Source organism: Nylanderia fulva, unplaced genomic scaffold (assembly GCF_048542155.1).
Source record: "Nylanderia fulva isolate GAGA-0341 unplaced genomic scaffold, ASM4854215v1 Scaffold23, whole genome shotgun sequence".
Taxonomy (NCBI): Eukaryota; Metazoa; Arthropoda; class Insecta; order Hymenoptera; family Formicidae; genus Nylanderia; species Nylanderia fulva.
The window spans coordinates 1673787-1690163 of record NW_028190293.1 but is presented as its reverse complement, the minus strand read 5'-3'; the positions used below and the strand labels follow the sequence as shown (position 1 = coordinate 1690163).

The 16377-nt window shown below is 28.5% G+C and overlaps 2 protein-coding genes across 8 annotated transcripts in view; one reads left to right on the top strand and one right to left on the bottom strand.

Moving 5' to 3' along the window:
* Positions 1-16377, top strand: part of LOC114932290 (uncharacterized) — a 73999-nt gene that overhangs the window by 9787 nt on the left and 47835 nt on the right. The gene's annotated exons all lie outside the window — the stretch shown is intronic.
* Positions 1-16377, bottom strand: part of FMRFaR (FMRFamide Receptor) — a 48561-nt gene that overhangs the window by 25225 nt on the left and 6959 nt on the right. Inside the window, exon 1 of one of the 6 annotated variants that reach the window (XM_029304489.2) lies at positions 14774-15220. The exons of the other annotated variants lie outside the window; for them this stretch is intronic. The gene's annotated coding sequence lies outside the window, so the exon portion shown is untranslated. Of the gene's footprint in view, positions 1-14773; positions 15221-16377 lie in introns of those variants that run through there. 6 annotated transcript variants of the gene reach the window in all.

The window sequence follows — 16377 nt, the reverse complement described above, 5'->3', positions numbered from 1 at the left end:
TGGTTAATTATATTCAATGTTTTCATTTTTAGAACGCTATAACTTGACTTTTAATAATGACGTTAAGTCATAACCATTTCTATCCTTCTATCTTATGTTTCTATTTTAGGTATTATTCCAAAAGTTTTATCGTTACAGGGGTGATAGTGTAATAATATATATATAATTTACCATTTTTAGTTCTCGAAAATTTGTGTCATTTACTGGAAGCATAATTCGTGATAAAAATACGATATAAGAATCGACTTTAAAAATCAATATCGGTTATTAGTACGGACACTATATTCATTGAAACAGTTTTCACAGAGCAGATTATCACGAGAAAGTATATCTGGCTTATATAACACAATCGAGGACATGAAAAATGGGCTATTTCTTAATTTAAAAAAGATTTAATTATATCATTGTATCTTTTCGTTAAAATATTGTAGAAATTGAGTTTTCCTTATGTTCTTCATAATCTTAATAGCGATTTTAATTTCATATTTGTTAATTAGTGTTGTAGACTAGTTAAACGTGCTTTTTATTATGGCTAATCATAGTTGCTTGTTTTAAAATTATTCTATTGCACGTTTCCTCCTTTTGTCTGCCTCTAATACTTGCGCGATGTAGACACATCAAAATGTAATTTGGATAATGGGATTTTTATGACAAGTTAAAACTACATGCTTCCTTTAATGTGATTATTGAGGCAAATGCAATTTACAAATAAACAAGGATGCGATTTGTGGCAATGCAAATTTCTGTTATAAAAAGATGATATATTTTTGATAAATATATAGATTTTTATTATATTGAAATTTTAGCTAAATATTTATGTATTTATTCACATAATAAATTATATATATTTATTTACTTAATGGTCATATTGCGCAATTTGATTAAAATGTAGAATTGTGTATTTATTCATAATAAGTATAAATATTAAAAATTGAATAACGCAAAAATTTTCTGTGATTTCTTTTTAATAAATCATTAAAAAGAAAATTTTGACTTACAATTCTAAATTGAGCAATAAAATCAAGTTTCTCATCTCGTCTGGATATTTGAAACTTATTGTTAATTCAAAATCACTTAAAGTTTTTTCATTATAAATTGAAGCTCATTATTTTTACTTACATTAATACTTTGATATATTGAAACAAGCGTTATTCTTCTTTTTTATTTAACATTTTTAATATTTATAATACTTTTGCGAGACAATTATCTAAGAATGGAAAAAATAAATAAAAATTGGTAACATAAAAAAAGAGATAAATCATAAGCCTGCGGAATTTAAGAAATTCTGTAATTCGGTTACATCGAGAATTCGTTTTTTTTCAGTATTGTGCGAAATCGAGGTTATCAAATTAGATATTTTATGACGACGGAGAATTACCCGGATAAGAAAAGGATAGGCATATTTACTTTGCTAATTCTCGTTTTCATGACTTTTCTTCCCTCGCCATCATTTCTCCTTCATTCTGTCTTTATTTACCTTATCTCGGAGTAAGGATACGCGACGGATAATTCGCGAAGAAATTGTAGGGGGTATATACATCGTGGATTTTCTTTTTTACGTCTATCAGAAAATGAAGGACGCTAATATGGGGATTTTCTTTGAGAACGTATTGAACGACGGAATTGTCATGTATAAACGTTTATTAAAACTTCAGCATGATTACGCCAGATATCTTGAATTATGATATTAGTTATGAAAATCTGAAATTTCATTGTTTATTGTAGTGTATATTGTATAAATAATATATTTATTCTATTTTATTCTATAAGTAATATTTATTATATATATGTTTTAATGTATGTTCTTTTTTTTCGAAGTAAGGATAATTTGAAGAATATCTATGCTTTATATGCAATATGTATTTTCTAATGACGTATAACATTTTCTTGGAAGAATAATGAGAGTTCGCTCTTCAGAAATGCAATAAAATTATTTTTCTTCTGCTTGAAAACATTTATATGATACTATCGTATTTTTTTGTGCTTTGCAAGCTCGCTTTACCTCGATTTCCGCAGTTGCGTGGGTTCTTTTAAACCCTCTTGTTTTTTGTACACGGATTTTGCAACGGATATTATTTTTTTTTTATAGTGCTCGAAACTGATCCTTTCCTCTAATGCTATAGACGGAATAATGGCCATCCTGATATAAACTAGAACTGAGTTTCGAGCTGGTACGGAAGTACCGCCTCCACAACTTACATTCTCGCAGTTTAGATTTCTCGAGATTTTCACTGGCAGATTGACGGGAGAGTAATTTAAGTTTTCAAAGAACGCGTCTGTATATTTCATCATGCTGCGCCTTTGGAACTTAATTAGTAAAAAAATTATGATCGCGCGATTTTTCCGATTTTTAATCGTATATAGCTCCCGTAATTTTATTTTAAAAATATATATATATAAGTTTGATTTCAAAGCTCTTTTTTAAGTCTCAATAAGATTTTTTATTATCAATGAGAAAATTATTTTTTTTACTAATTATTAATTATTTTTTATAATTATTTTTTTATTCAGTTATATGTTTTTCTTTTTCTATATACATATATTATTTCTGTTAAAATATTTGAAAAATATTTTCTTTCACGTTTAATTTGTTATTAAAGTCTCATCAATAAATAAACTAATAATTAATTTAATTATTATTCTACTTTTGATATCTATTAAGAAAGTCGGGCGTACAAATAATGAAATTCCGGAGGAATTCGAATAAATCCCCGATCGTATTGCGCGAATGGCGGAATTGCAACCGTGGTTCATTAATTAGAAAAATGCTGAAAATCGAGTAAATAACGATTGCAATAAATTTGCATAATGCGCGATTCCAATACCCGCGTTATTCGCAAACGAGTATGTGCTTGTAAATGTTGCTGGCAAAAATTAAAAATTCAAGATCAATCGATAATTTTCTTTTATGAGCATACATGCAAATACCATTTTCTTTCAGCCATAAATGACAGAATCAAAGCTAATAATAGTGTATAAAAATAGCGTTTGATTACGAAGTAAAGGTTTAGAATCAAGATTGTAAATATATATAACTATAGAAAAATGTATTTCATGCATATTATGATTATTTTATAATTATAAATTAAACACTACATTTTTTATTAAGTCTCTCGAATTGAAATTTGTTACAGTAAAGTTTGCGTGAAGCGATCATTAAAAAAGTTAATCCTCCGTATCATATTTTATTCTATTTCCACATTTGTAGTCTCATTTAGCTTAGGAATTGAACTTTATATTACAGTTTTATTACAGTTTATTTAACGACCATCTTGTCGATTTAATGCGCATTTGTGATGCACAATTCGCATTTGTGTGAAATCGTAACATTATAATGTCAATCTGTCTGCATTGCGATAAAGTGCGAGTAAAATTTATGACGAGGACACGCTCGAATTACGATCAATAATATTTCTCTATCTCGTGTAATTGGCGAAGTAAAGCAAATTATATTAAACGTGAGATGGAAATGTGTAAACATGAGTTGGAAAAAGCGATCTTGCGCTTTGCAAAATATTACATGTTTTTTTTTCCTCTCTAAAATGTTAGTTTCTCTCTTTTGATATATGTGCAAATTATTATTAATATATTAATTAGCATTGTAAAAATATGTTTAAAAATGTTAATTGTATTGATTAGACAATTATTTTATAATTTTCGGTAATTATAATCTTCTTTCAGTTTGAGTTGGCTACTTTAAATTAAGATTTTGTAACATTCGGAAAATATAAGTAAAAATCTATTTTACAACAATAATGTTATAGTAAATTAAGAACTATATATTTGTCATATTTTTGCTTATGTATTGAAACGCGTTTTCTTGGAAATAATTTCTCTTTGGAAATTACTTCGTTCTTTCGAAATTATTCTATATATCTAAACTGTGATTTGTCCCGTACTATATAATGGGTGCCGTAAAAGTACTGAAATGCCAAATTAATGGTTGCAATTTTGGCTGATGCGACAGTGAATAATTTATCTTGCGGATACGCGTTTGTATTTTCAGACTCACCGCCGCTAGTTCGACAGTTAATCAAGTGGAAAAGAGAGCACATTTTATCAAAGGTTCTCCGTTATTGTGCATCGGGTTGTCTTGTTTTTCGTTTAATCAACAGAAGAGACATCGGTCTACTTATCTTTGTCTGCTACGAAACGTACATGGTTCCGCATCAGACTTATACAATACCGTCGAATATTTCGCGATAATACAAGATGAAAATGGCACACGAGATGAAAAGGAGCAAAGTTTCGCGCTCGTTCCGCTAAAAGTTATCCCTCTGTTTTGTTTGATAACAATACGAAAATGCACTCTAGCAAATCTATGATTACATTGAAAGTTCTCATTATTTGTGCATCATTTTTCTTCATTACAAAACATATATACAAGGTGTCTAGTAAAATTTGAAAATAAAATTTAAGGACATTTCAAGGAAATTTACACGATTTTCCAATATAATAAAAATATACAAGAAACTAAAAATTTTATTTTCTTTATCAAGTCCATATAATTGCATATTAATGAAAATTAATATATGCATTAAATATTATATATAATATTCTCTTATATTATATTTGAATGCTTAAAATCTATAAACAACTTATTTATGCATATAAATAGATAAATATTTTTTATTCGAATATCTCAACTGACTTTTAGTTGAATAATTAGAAGTAACGAAAAAAATTAAGAATTTACGAAAAATTGAAGTACATTTCCAGGATTTTGAAAGAACAAACAAAATTCCAGAACATTTCAAGGGCTTCAAGGACGATTAGACACCCTGATAGATCAATTAAATTGTAAATTAACACGAAAGTAGAAACTGACGAGAATTCATCAGTTTCAGCCAATGCGATTTGATCGGTGAACTATTGTACAATCAGATGGCAGGTTGACTTTTGACTGACTAGTTATGAGAAACTGCGCCGCAAACTACATTTCGATGTCATTTATGCGAAAATCAGCCCGTTAACATCCTGACGGTAATTCATGGTGAAGTACTGGAGGGTGAATTGTATAGAAGTGAGAGATAATATAAGTACGGCCTGGTTTACAGTAATGTATTCACGTTGAGATTTATGAATGTTGACCATAGCAGTCTCGTGCAATTAAGGATATATAAACTCGACACGTGGCAATAATATTCTCGATGAGATTACGATAACATTTCCCGTATTTGATGAGCTTAAACGATTTCAAAGGATAGGAAACAAATATAAAAAAATATTTGTTGGTTTGATTGCCGGAATAATTCTTCTGGAACATTTTCTGACGTATTAAAATCGAAAAAAATCTTTCGACATATTCATAATCAAGAAAATTTTATAAAGCTGCGAAAAAATATAGTATTTTTTCTTGTAAAAGTATCTTTTATTCCCTACTATAATTTTTTAATAGTTTCTGTGTATAAATTTTGTTCCTTTCTTTTTCTTTTTCCTTTCATATTAAATCACCGATTTCTCGTAGAATGTTTGCCTGACGTTCCTTAAATCTCCTTAATCTTCCATTTAATTCCACTTTAAAAGCACGATTTTTCGCGATTTTATAAATGAAAAGGATAGCTCTGAAATAAAAAAAATCTTAAGCGCGTTATTATAATAATTTAAAAATAACATTTTTGTTTTAGCCAAGCAGAAAATATTATTAATGTAATATACCGTATTGTCATATATGATAATTAGCACAGTAACACGAAATTATATTAATTTTAACATGACTCTCTTTCTCTTTGTCCTTCTCCATGTGAAATCAAATTTTCTAATTTTCATAAAATATATAAAGCCACATACATGTGTTATATTATAGAATATTCTACAGTTGAAATAGTTTATAACATATGTTCTACACTAAAATATTTGATTTAAAATTATTTGAAAAATTTATAAACATACTATTTCTCTGTACATTAATAAAATTAATAACGCTTATTAGATTAAAAAATTTTTTAAATTCATGCATTTCTCATTAATGCATATAATAAAATCTAGTTCGAAACTGATGCTATGACTAGCATTTGTTTAAGCAGAGATTCGTAAACTGTTATCTCGTGTGTAAATGTTCAACTGGCTGGAAAGTGTAATAATTCCAGTTTAATAATGTGAATTTAACTTGATGTAATCCGATTTGTCAACGCAATTTAACCGTTGCTGTTGTTTTATCATAAATGTGTTTCTATTTGAAAGATGATCCGTATTATCTATTAAAATTTAAATCAAGTTATATAATATATAACACTGTTTATTTTATTATTTAATTATTTATATTCAAACTTGATTATTTATATATTACTTATAATTTATAAATTACTGAATATTATAATATATACGTAATTTATTTGGAATAAAAAAAAAATGAAATTGTATATAATCAATTGTTGTTTATAATCTCTTATGTCTTTTGTGATTTCGTAATCGATTTATCGTTAGTATCGGCTCGTTGCACAAATAAAAACAATCAGGGCGGCACAAATGCCTCTATAAAATCTGTAACCAAACTAGACATTTACATTTCTCCCACAGTCATCTGGGGTTCCTGTTAGCCGCGCGACTTTTTCCACATTCGTTTCATTTGCATACATAGCCATTCGGGAGCTACAATTCATTTCTTTGTTCGAATTTGCACGCGAGGGAGATTCATCTGTCGTTCCGAAAGTATATTTTCCCGTAGGAAAAGTGGATTATAAAAAACCGAGAGTGGTCTGTCCACAAAAATTCAATACGTTTACTTTATTTCAATATAAAAGCCACGCATTTAGAGATTAAATCTTTTTACTATTTATAAAAGCGCATTGCCAAATAATGAAATAATCCGGTTTTAGATTAGCATTTTATCCGCCGCTCTATCAAAACTTTAAAAGCACTATATTTTTTTGTTGAATTTTATTTATTACTCACGTTCGCTAATAATTATTATTTTTTCAAATTATATATACATATATATATATATATGTAATTTTGTATGTGTGTATTTTATTGTATTGTTTAATCTAATTAAAATTTTTTCTCGTACTCTTCTAAAAAACGACAATTTTTTGAAGTACCATTTTCTCGAAGTATAATAGTGTGTGAAACTATTATCATTTTATAAATGATAAGCTTGATTGCACCACATTTCCCCCTTATGGAACATTTTCTTCGCCGTGAAAGTTCACCGGAGACACGTATGTGGAAAATGCGTTTGCATTATTTTTAGGTTGCGCGTCTCTGACGCAAATGATTTTTCCGGCGAATCGCTACGTTTGTTTCGCTAAATTATGCATGTATACAAATCGTATGAAATAACAAAATGCGAGATTTTTGTACGAGCGAGATTCGCGCGATTAAAATTATTTCAATATTTAGATCATGAGAAATATGACGTCGCGCGTATTTGTGAAATTAATTCGAAAACCGTGGAATAATTGAATCGACTAATTAAAACAAAAAATATATATCCTTACAAAAATAAATTTTACAAAATAGATAGAAATCCGATAAAGTAAATGTCTGCACAGAACGAAGGCAATCGAATAGCCATTTGATATATTCGCTATATATAGTATTTCATATTACCCTGACACAAAAGAACATATTTTTCTTTCAATCTTCATGAAAAAGTATTATTTTACAAAAAAAAAAAATGAATATATGAGTTTAAAATAATTTAATATTTTTAGTCTAAACAACAATATTGCATATCACGCAAATCAACAATAATCTGGTTTTATATCTTTACGTTATCATTTGTTATTTTTATATTATCTCTTTCTCTTAACAAGAGATAATAAAGTAAAAATCTTAATTAAACCCAAACATTAATAATATTTTGAAGAGATAAAAGCAAACGAGCCAAACATTTAATTGTATACTCACATGAAACAAATATGATAATTTGAATTTTAAAGATAATTAAAAAGATTACATTATTATAAATTCAAAATAATTATTTAACATTATCTAACAATTTCTTTTAACAGTTTTTTAACTTTTGCAAAAGTTTCAAGCTCGATTTGAAGGTACTCTTAGCTTAAATTCAAACTAAAGTATATTTTCTAAATTTCGCAAGTATACAAAAAATTAAATCGTTAAAGAAACTTTAAAAAAACTATTTGCTTTTCTTTACAGTATTAGTATTTCGTCTATCCCCAGAAAGTTTCTCGCCAAGAGAAATTCTCGTACACGAGATCCCTCGTGTTTATCGTACATCTTGTTAAATTATTTAAGCATCGTTCATTTGCATTTTGCCTTCAATAATCTCCACTTATCGTAATTTTTAACTTGACTATAATGTAACGAGAGCCTAATAGTATCTTGACTCGAAACTTTCAACACGAATGATTCAAGACAATCTACATAAATGTTTAATCTCTGTACCGTAACTTGTATCTCACTAATTGTCATCAGGGATTGTAAAACTTTTTTCTTAATTTATTTTAAAATGTTTATGTTTATTTTAATATTTATATATCTATAATGTTTATTTTAATATTTAAAAAATATGGATATATAAATACGAATACATATAAATATCGATGAATCTATATATATTTATAGATATGTTTATTTTATCAAGTGCTTCTCTCTCTCTCGCTTCCTCTCAATTAAGACATAAATTAAATTTCTAGTCGAATAAATGTATGTTTTCTATTAACTGGAAACAACGAATATGTTTGCAAAAAAATCTGATATTAAATAACAACGCATCTCTCTTTCTATTATCAAGCATTCCATTTTATGTATTGTGTTTTTGAATTTTATCCACGCTTGATACTTTTTATGTACTGCTTTTTGCTGCTTTTTTTAAAAATAGAAAAATAGATATACTCAATACATCCAAAATAAATGAAAATAAACAAAAATGTATAAAAATAAAAGAAAAAAAATTAATCGTTAGAAGTTTCGTTTTATTAATAAAAATATTAGTTTGGACGGTATTTTTGTCTCTCGCTTAATCGCTGTTTTTACTATTATAATTGTAAATTCGTGCTCATATCTGTTTATATAAATTCAAAAAAATTGAAAAAAATCATTTGTCATGCAGAGTCAGTAACAAAGATTTATACGGTTTTCTGTTGTATTTTTATCGTTTTCATTATGCACATATTTTTCCGTGCTAATTTTTTATATCGGTTATTATATTATATAAATATTAAAAACACTTAGTCGCGATTTTGTCAAACTTTTAAAGCTTTCTCTTGATAGACGTATACATAATTGCTCTAAAAAATTAACTATTCTAGACAGAATATAAATCAGTATTTATGTAAAGAGCAACTTTTTACACGTACTCACAAAATTGGTGCGTTATTTACATGTAGTTTATATAAAATTTATCTTAAGTTTTACATTTAATAAAAAAAATATATAAAAAGTTTTTTAAATTTTAATATAAGTTTTTAACTTATCTCTCGTAATGTTTATGATTTTTAATAATTGAAAAGATCGACATATATATATATATATATATATGTATATCAAATTAATTTTTACCAAGAAAACTCGATTTTACATTCATTAAAAATCTTTTACACGATTGTATATAAAATCTTTTACAGACACAATATTTCCTTATATATTCATTAAACGTAAATCTTTCAAAAGAGGTATCGTTATGAATTGCAAATTCTGAAGCGTAACTATCCGTTTTTGAGATATCCTATTTCGGAGATTTGCATAGGAAGCTCAGATCCATTTTCATGCCTTATTAGTATTCCTTTTGTATAATAATCATTTAGTCTTAGTCGATACATATCATATTTGCACATTAGTTGGAAGGAAAATAGGTTTCGAGACAGCATATAACGATTTATTGTATGATTATTATTAAAAAAGAGAAAATATGATACGATATCGTGATTCGATAATTTATGAGCAATTAGATTTAATGCACGTGTTATACTTATATACATTTCTATTATAACAATTTAGATAATATGTATAAAGTCTGAACGTAAAACTGATCACAAATAAAAAAATATAACATAATATATAATTTAGAAATATAATATTTAAAAAAAAAAATATAAATTGATAGAATATTCTGTTTATCACTAATAATATCATGTAGTATGAGACTATATTGTTTTTTATAAATTGCAAGTGATACACGAACTGTGTCGTATATAAGCAACAAATGCAGTAATTAGAAAGAAGAAAAAGGAATATCAACAAAATAACCAGTCGAGTTTTGTATAATTTCGTATACAATGCACGGTGTACTAATTTCAAGAAGATAATAGTTGAACAACAGCAATTGTTATCTTTTTTACATAATTTACATAAATATACTTTAATGGGAATCTTTGCAAAAAAAAAAAAATAAAAAAAAGTGTTTGCAGAAAATGTTAATTTTCGAAAAAAATCATTCCTGGGGCAAATTTGACAAGAATTTTATAATGAAAAAATTGTGCTAAACTGATCTTTCTAACAGAATCGCTGTGGCAGAAATGATCTTACTTTGTTCAGGGGAAACCTCCTTTGTTAAAATATATACAATACATATATAATCTTCTCCGCGTATTCATAAATTTACGTTTTCGATATTGGTTATATAATAAATGCAGTACGTGATCGAGATAATCTAGATTTAGCCGAGCAATGCATTTGCATTAGCGTGCATACTATAACGCTTCTCGAGCATACATTTCATTGTAATTATCGCCTAGGGTACAAGGTACAAGCACGTGTGTTTTACCGCCAATCACGAGTCAAAGGGGCTGCAGGTTGAATTATGAAAATCGATGTACAATATATAGAATGTACATAATAATAATAAATTACCGGTAGCTTCGGGATAGCTCCAAAATGGGGTAGCTTTGAAACATGTTCTTCAGCAAATATTGCATCCCTTTACGGCTTGATTTTGAAATGTATTTCACTTGCAAATCGATTCTTGAGCAAATAACATTTTGCTTATTTTTAACGTCAAATATCTCTTTAACGTCGAACTAAGCCTCGCAATATATGTGAGCACTGTTTACTTGAAAGTAATAAAAAAAGTCGTAAAAGTACTTTATTGCTTATGTATGTCCTGATATTTAAACAGCCCAAATTTTTTATTTATCTAGAATCGTGAAATCTGTTAGAATAAAATAAAGCAGTTTATATTATTGTTTTTTCTTCGAAACATATATGAGCTATTGTTTGAAATGTTAAAGGTGATCAAGGCATTCAATTCGAACAGTTGTGCATACGCATTATTGTTCTCCGTATAAATGGTACAATTTATATTTGATTATATGGTTATCGTTTGCTTAACTTCGTTGCCTCCGAAGACATCAATTTTATCGAAATAAACAAATATATTGATATTGAATAGAATATGATTATTCATCGATAAATGCAAATTACTACTACTATGTCTGCATCAGATTTCGCGCGTTTGACGGAACCAGAAGCACGCAATTAATTCTGCGCGATCGGATCAACTTTATTAATTGTCGGGAGAACGGATATCTCGTCGCAGTGGCGGTATAATCAAAACGGTTATCTCGGAAAACCCAGAAATGACATTGCAGAGATTATATGCGAAATGCTATATGCACGATTGTTTATTTACAACCGACAAATATTGCATCTATTACACGAGAGACTGGAGAAAATGTAAAATAGTTCTTAATATAAAATTTTCCGATATATGGTATATACGAAGAAATATTAACAAAAAGAACAAATTACAATTGGCAAGTAAACATTTATATTTACTATTTAAATATCGCTCGTCTTTTATAAAATTGTACAAATAACAGAATGTTATACATTTTATAACATTTACAGAAATTTTAATTTACTAAATTAATAGTTCGTTTTTAAAAATTTTTATATATTAATACGTTTGCTTTAATAAATGGATTTGATAAGTAATTAAATGTTATTATATTTGAATGCACATGTGCGCATATCAGTTTACAATATAAATTAGCGATAAAATTAACAATGATGCATTGAAAAGAATCTGACGGAATTGTTAATCATGCTGACAGCAAAATGTGAAATACGGTAAAGGAGATAAATTTATGTTTCATTTACATTTCTCTTCTGTCTCTAAATAATATAATCACAATAATCGCTTTTCACGTCACTTATTACAGATAAAATTATTGGTCTCGTTGGTATATCGTTACGGATGAAGTCAATACGAAAAATTTATGAGCTATGCAATGACGACAGCATTTAATTATTTTGATGTGAGAAAAAATGCGTCTATAATATATATATATATATATATATATATATACATAAATAAATGCAACATCATGCATATATTGACGGATAAATTATTATTTTACCGATCGACTTTGCACGAAATATGAATTAATGTTTTTTAGGCAAATTATTTTTGCCATTATTAAAATTGATCCCAATCATCATTTTTACTAATAAACAATTATAATAAAAAAATCTATTATGTAAAACTAAAAATTAAAAATTTTTATAGAAGTAAAAAATATTTATGTGAAAAAGAGGACATAATTAAGAGATTAATATTAGAAATTAAAAAAAATAAATAACTCGAATTCGTTACAGGAATTCATATCTGTAATTTGTATGTAGGCGGGTTTGTGGTACGACTGCAGGAGATTAATACAATTTATGAATAGAAATGGTGGCAACAATTCTAACTGCTTTGCGGCAATCCTCTGCATAGTTTTACAAATATTTAAAGTAGTAGGTATGATTGTAATAAGCAAACTATATCTTCAGAATTTTTATTAAATTCCACAACTAGTGTAAATAAATTAAATTTTATTGATATATTATATGATTAAATGTATATGAATATTTAAAATAAGGATTGAAACGTTTAATATATTTAAGGAAATTAATTTGAATCCTAAAAAATTAAAAACATTGTTTTAGAATTCATATACAAAAAATCTTCATAATTTAATTATTAAATTTTTCAATTATTTTTATTTTTTATTCTGCTTTCAAAAATTTGCTATTCGAAATGTCTTTAAGATATACAAATGTTTATTTTTGTTTGAAAGTATGTTAGAATTATTTTTGTCAACTTTACTTTTGTAAACTGGATTAATACTTTTCTAATTCGCGACAATTCTGCGAATTCTATATTTTGATCTTTACCTTGCATTTAATTAGACGAGCTATAATTAGTTGGACTACGACATATATACGCGTTGTTGCAATAGCTGGTGGCAAATTGTGGCTTTAGATTTCTTCTACCTTCCAGGTACTTCAAATCTACATTAAAGATATTCACCGAGTTGAATTACGTAAACGTGCAATGAATACCTTAAGAGTGATTACTATTGAAAACTGTTCGAATGTAGTGAACGATGCAATTTAAACTTTTCTCGAACTTTACTTTTAAATCATTCTAGTCCGTCAAGGTTCAAGAAAAATGTTATTATTATTTCAATTATCTGAGATTGATAAAATAGTGAATTCATCTTTAAGAAAAATCTTATAAAGTTTTTTATTATAAAAATGAGAAAAAACGTTAATTATTTTTATTTTTAATATCTTTTTTAATTACGAATAATTGAAGAATGAAATTAATCAATATTTCTATATTATTGACAGAAAAGAAATGTATAAAAGAAAAAAAGCCAACCCTTTAATTAATTAGAAATTAATTTCTGCATCTTTATAAATCTCGATTTATATAAAAACAATTTCAGAAATTTGTTGTAAAAAAGCACACTGAAATTATAATATAATATAAATATTATATATGTATATATTATATAAAAACAATTTCAGAAATTTGTTGTAAAAAAGCACACTGAAATTATAATATATTATAAATATTATATATGTATATATTATAAATATTATAAATATTTCCCATATTTGTAGTATGTAATATTCATAATATATATTTGTAATATTCATAAATATTTGTTATAAATTTTTTTTTTTATGACTGCACTTGTTAAGAAATCGAGCTTAAAAGTCAAATATTCAGATGATTTTGTGCAAAGATACAACAAGATCTCCTTAAGGAGTTTGCAACTGAGTCTTTTGTGTGGTTTAACAGTCTTTTGAGTATTTGCCGGCCCCAAAAGTTAGATCAAGAGTTCTCTGTTCCAGTTTACATCTCTCTTATGGCTTTGAGATGTTACAAAGAACGGCACAAAGTGATTTCGACAGTGGTGAAAGAAACTCTCCCTTACGTTTTATAACAAGGGAGACTTATAGTATAGGATTTATTTATAATCATAGATACTACTCCAAAGGGACGATCACGACACGAAAATCTTGATCAAATCATTATTCTTGTAAAATATTTCTTCACATATGTCTGTGAAAAAAATAGTGCACGCGTGATTTATTTCCAGAGCGGAATATCAAAAATAGATTTATTGTGCTTTAAAATTGATTGTTTGTATATTGTTGAATGCTAAAAGGTGAAAAAAATCGGAGTCGGAGAGCGAAACTATTTCTGCGTTTCACAATTTAAAATGTATAAATTTTTCGTAAATTGCTTTACGAGTTGAACAATAATAAAATAAATGTTATTCATTAATGACATGTGTTTGTCGCATTTTTGATACGACAAATTAAAATAAATGGTATTTTTCATTTTTCGATATTATACAGCTTTTAATTATTTGCTCGTTAAATCCAATCATTATATTTGATGAACAACAAATAGCGATAATATGTGTTGCAGGAATAAATAAATTAATTCACACCAATCGTGATTGTGTGGTGCTTATTTTATCACAATATCTTGACATTATTGAGGACTAAATAAATGATTAAATAAATAGCAATTATTATACACAATTTATGTTGTTGAACATATAAAACAATTGAATTTACTCACCGCACGATGCCCTGCTATTGTTATATTTCGTCGTTTTTATGATTCTGCGTGCTGTACCATTTTGTTTCGGACACTTTTGCACCAAAAAATAGACGCAAACTGATTGAAAAAAGCACAGGCTAAATACGATCGCGCACGCTAATTAATTAACCGTGAAAGCCCGTCGTTCGATTCGACATTCTCGATACTCGTTTACGCGCAGACTTCGAAAAAGAGAACAAAATGCGAAAAAACGTGGTACGATTCAGTGGAATTCCAAAACAAACATTCCGTTGTAATTGATTGTTAGTCGGATGAGAAATCGATGCGTGTTAAGTTTAGGCGCGAATAAATCGAACCTCAAATGTCGATAATCATTATTACAAGATTACTGGGAGAGAAATAAAGTTAAATCACTATAATAGTAAATGATTATCTACACACAGGCTTTCGAGAAGGCTCCGATTACGGCGAGTTTGTTTATGGCACATTCCACCGCGCGTTCGTTCGCGCGTCTTTACGTTTTGATTCTCGTGACGTCGCGATGACGACATATGACGCGCGGCCGACTGACGCGACACAGCGCCGACACGTGACAGGACGCGACACTACGATCAACAACAACGCCTCGTATATCGGAGTTCGATCGCTCCGCGCTTTTCGTGCATTTTTACACGACGTGAGACGAATTTCGGTCCCGGACGCGAGGAATGCAGAATCGAATAACGGACGTGTGTGGAGTGGATTTTCGAATCGATATCGAGGTACGTGATGACAATTAATTTCCTCGATTCGACGCCTGAATTTTGGCGGGCACGCCGCGTAAACAGCGGTACTTCAACAACGTGAAGTTGACGCGTAATCGGAGTTTTCTTATTATTGTGGCGCGCCTGTCACTCGCGCGCCAAATTGTCGCGTCGAAAGTGTCGTACGATGCGTCGTTGTAAATGTTTCGTGTCTCTCGCTCGTTCTCGTCATATCTCGCGTGCGATGAAACGGTTAATGCGTCAAGTAATTATATGATCGTAGTCGAACGTCGTTACATATTTAAGTCGCGCTTTCTTTATCAACTCATCATCTCTGCCCTGGCAAAGCGACGAGTTCTCGTATTGCTCGTTCGTCTAAAATGCAGCGCGTGTCGGGAGTGATCGCGTTTTAGTTAATATAATAGTGCTCGTCCGTAATTAGCGCTTTTCGGATCGACTCGCGAGTGATTTACATAAAACAATTTGGCGAGGAGGCAACAGCGAGGATATGGTGATGAGGTATATAAACGATGAGAATGCAACGGCGCAGTGCATCAACTTGTGAGTAAATTCATTTAAAATTGTTGTAAATTAATTGTGCGATCCACTTTTTTGGTTACTTTAATTGTGTCATGAGAATGATACGAAAACAATTTCATGAATCTCTCTAACCATGATTGCGTGCAAAATTATGAGGTTGAATTTGACCCTGAGCAACTTACTCTCTGAAATATACGATCAAATTAGTTTGCACAGGGCACAATTTCGTGTTAATTTGTCAGGCCAAACAAGGTTGACCTGTTATCATTCACTTGTGATATAAGATATGATATTTACTAACTTGGAAATTAATTTTATTTTAAAAAGAAATTATAAGTA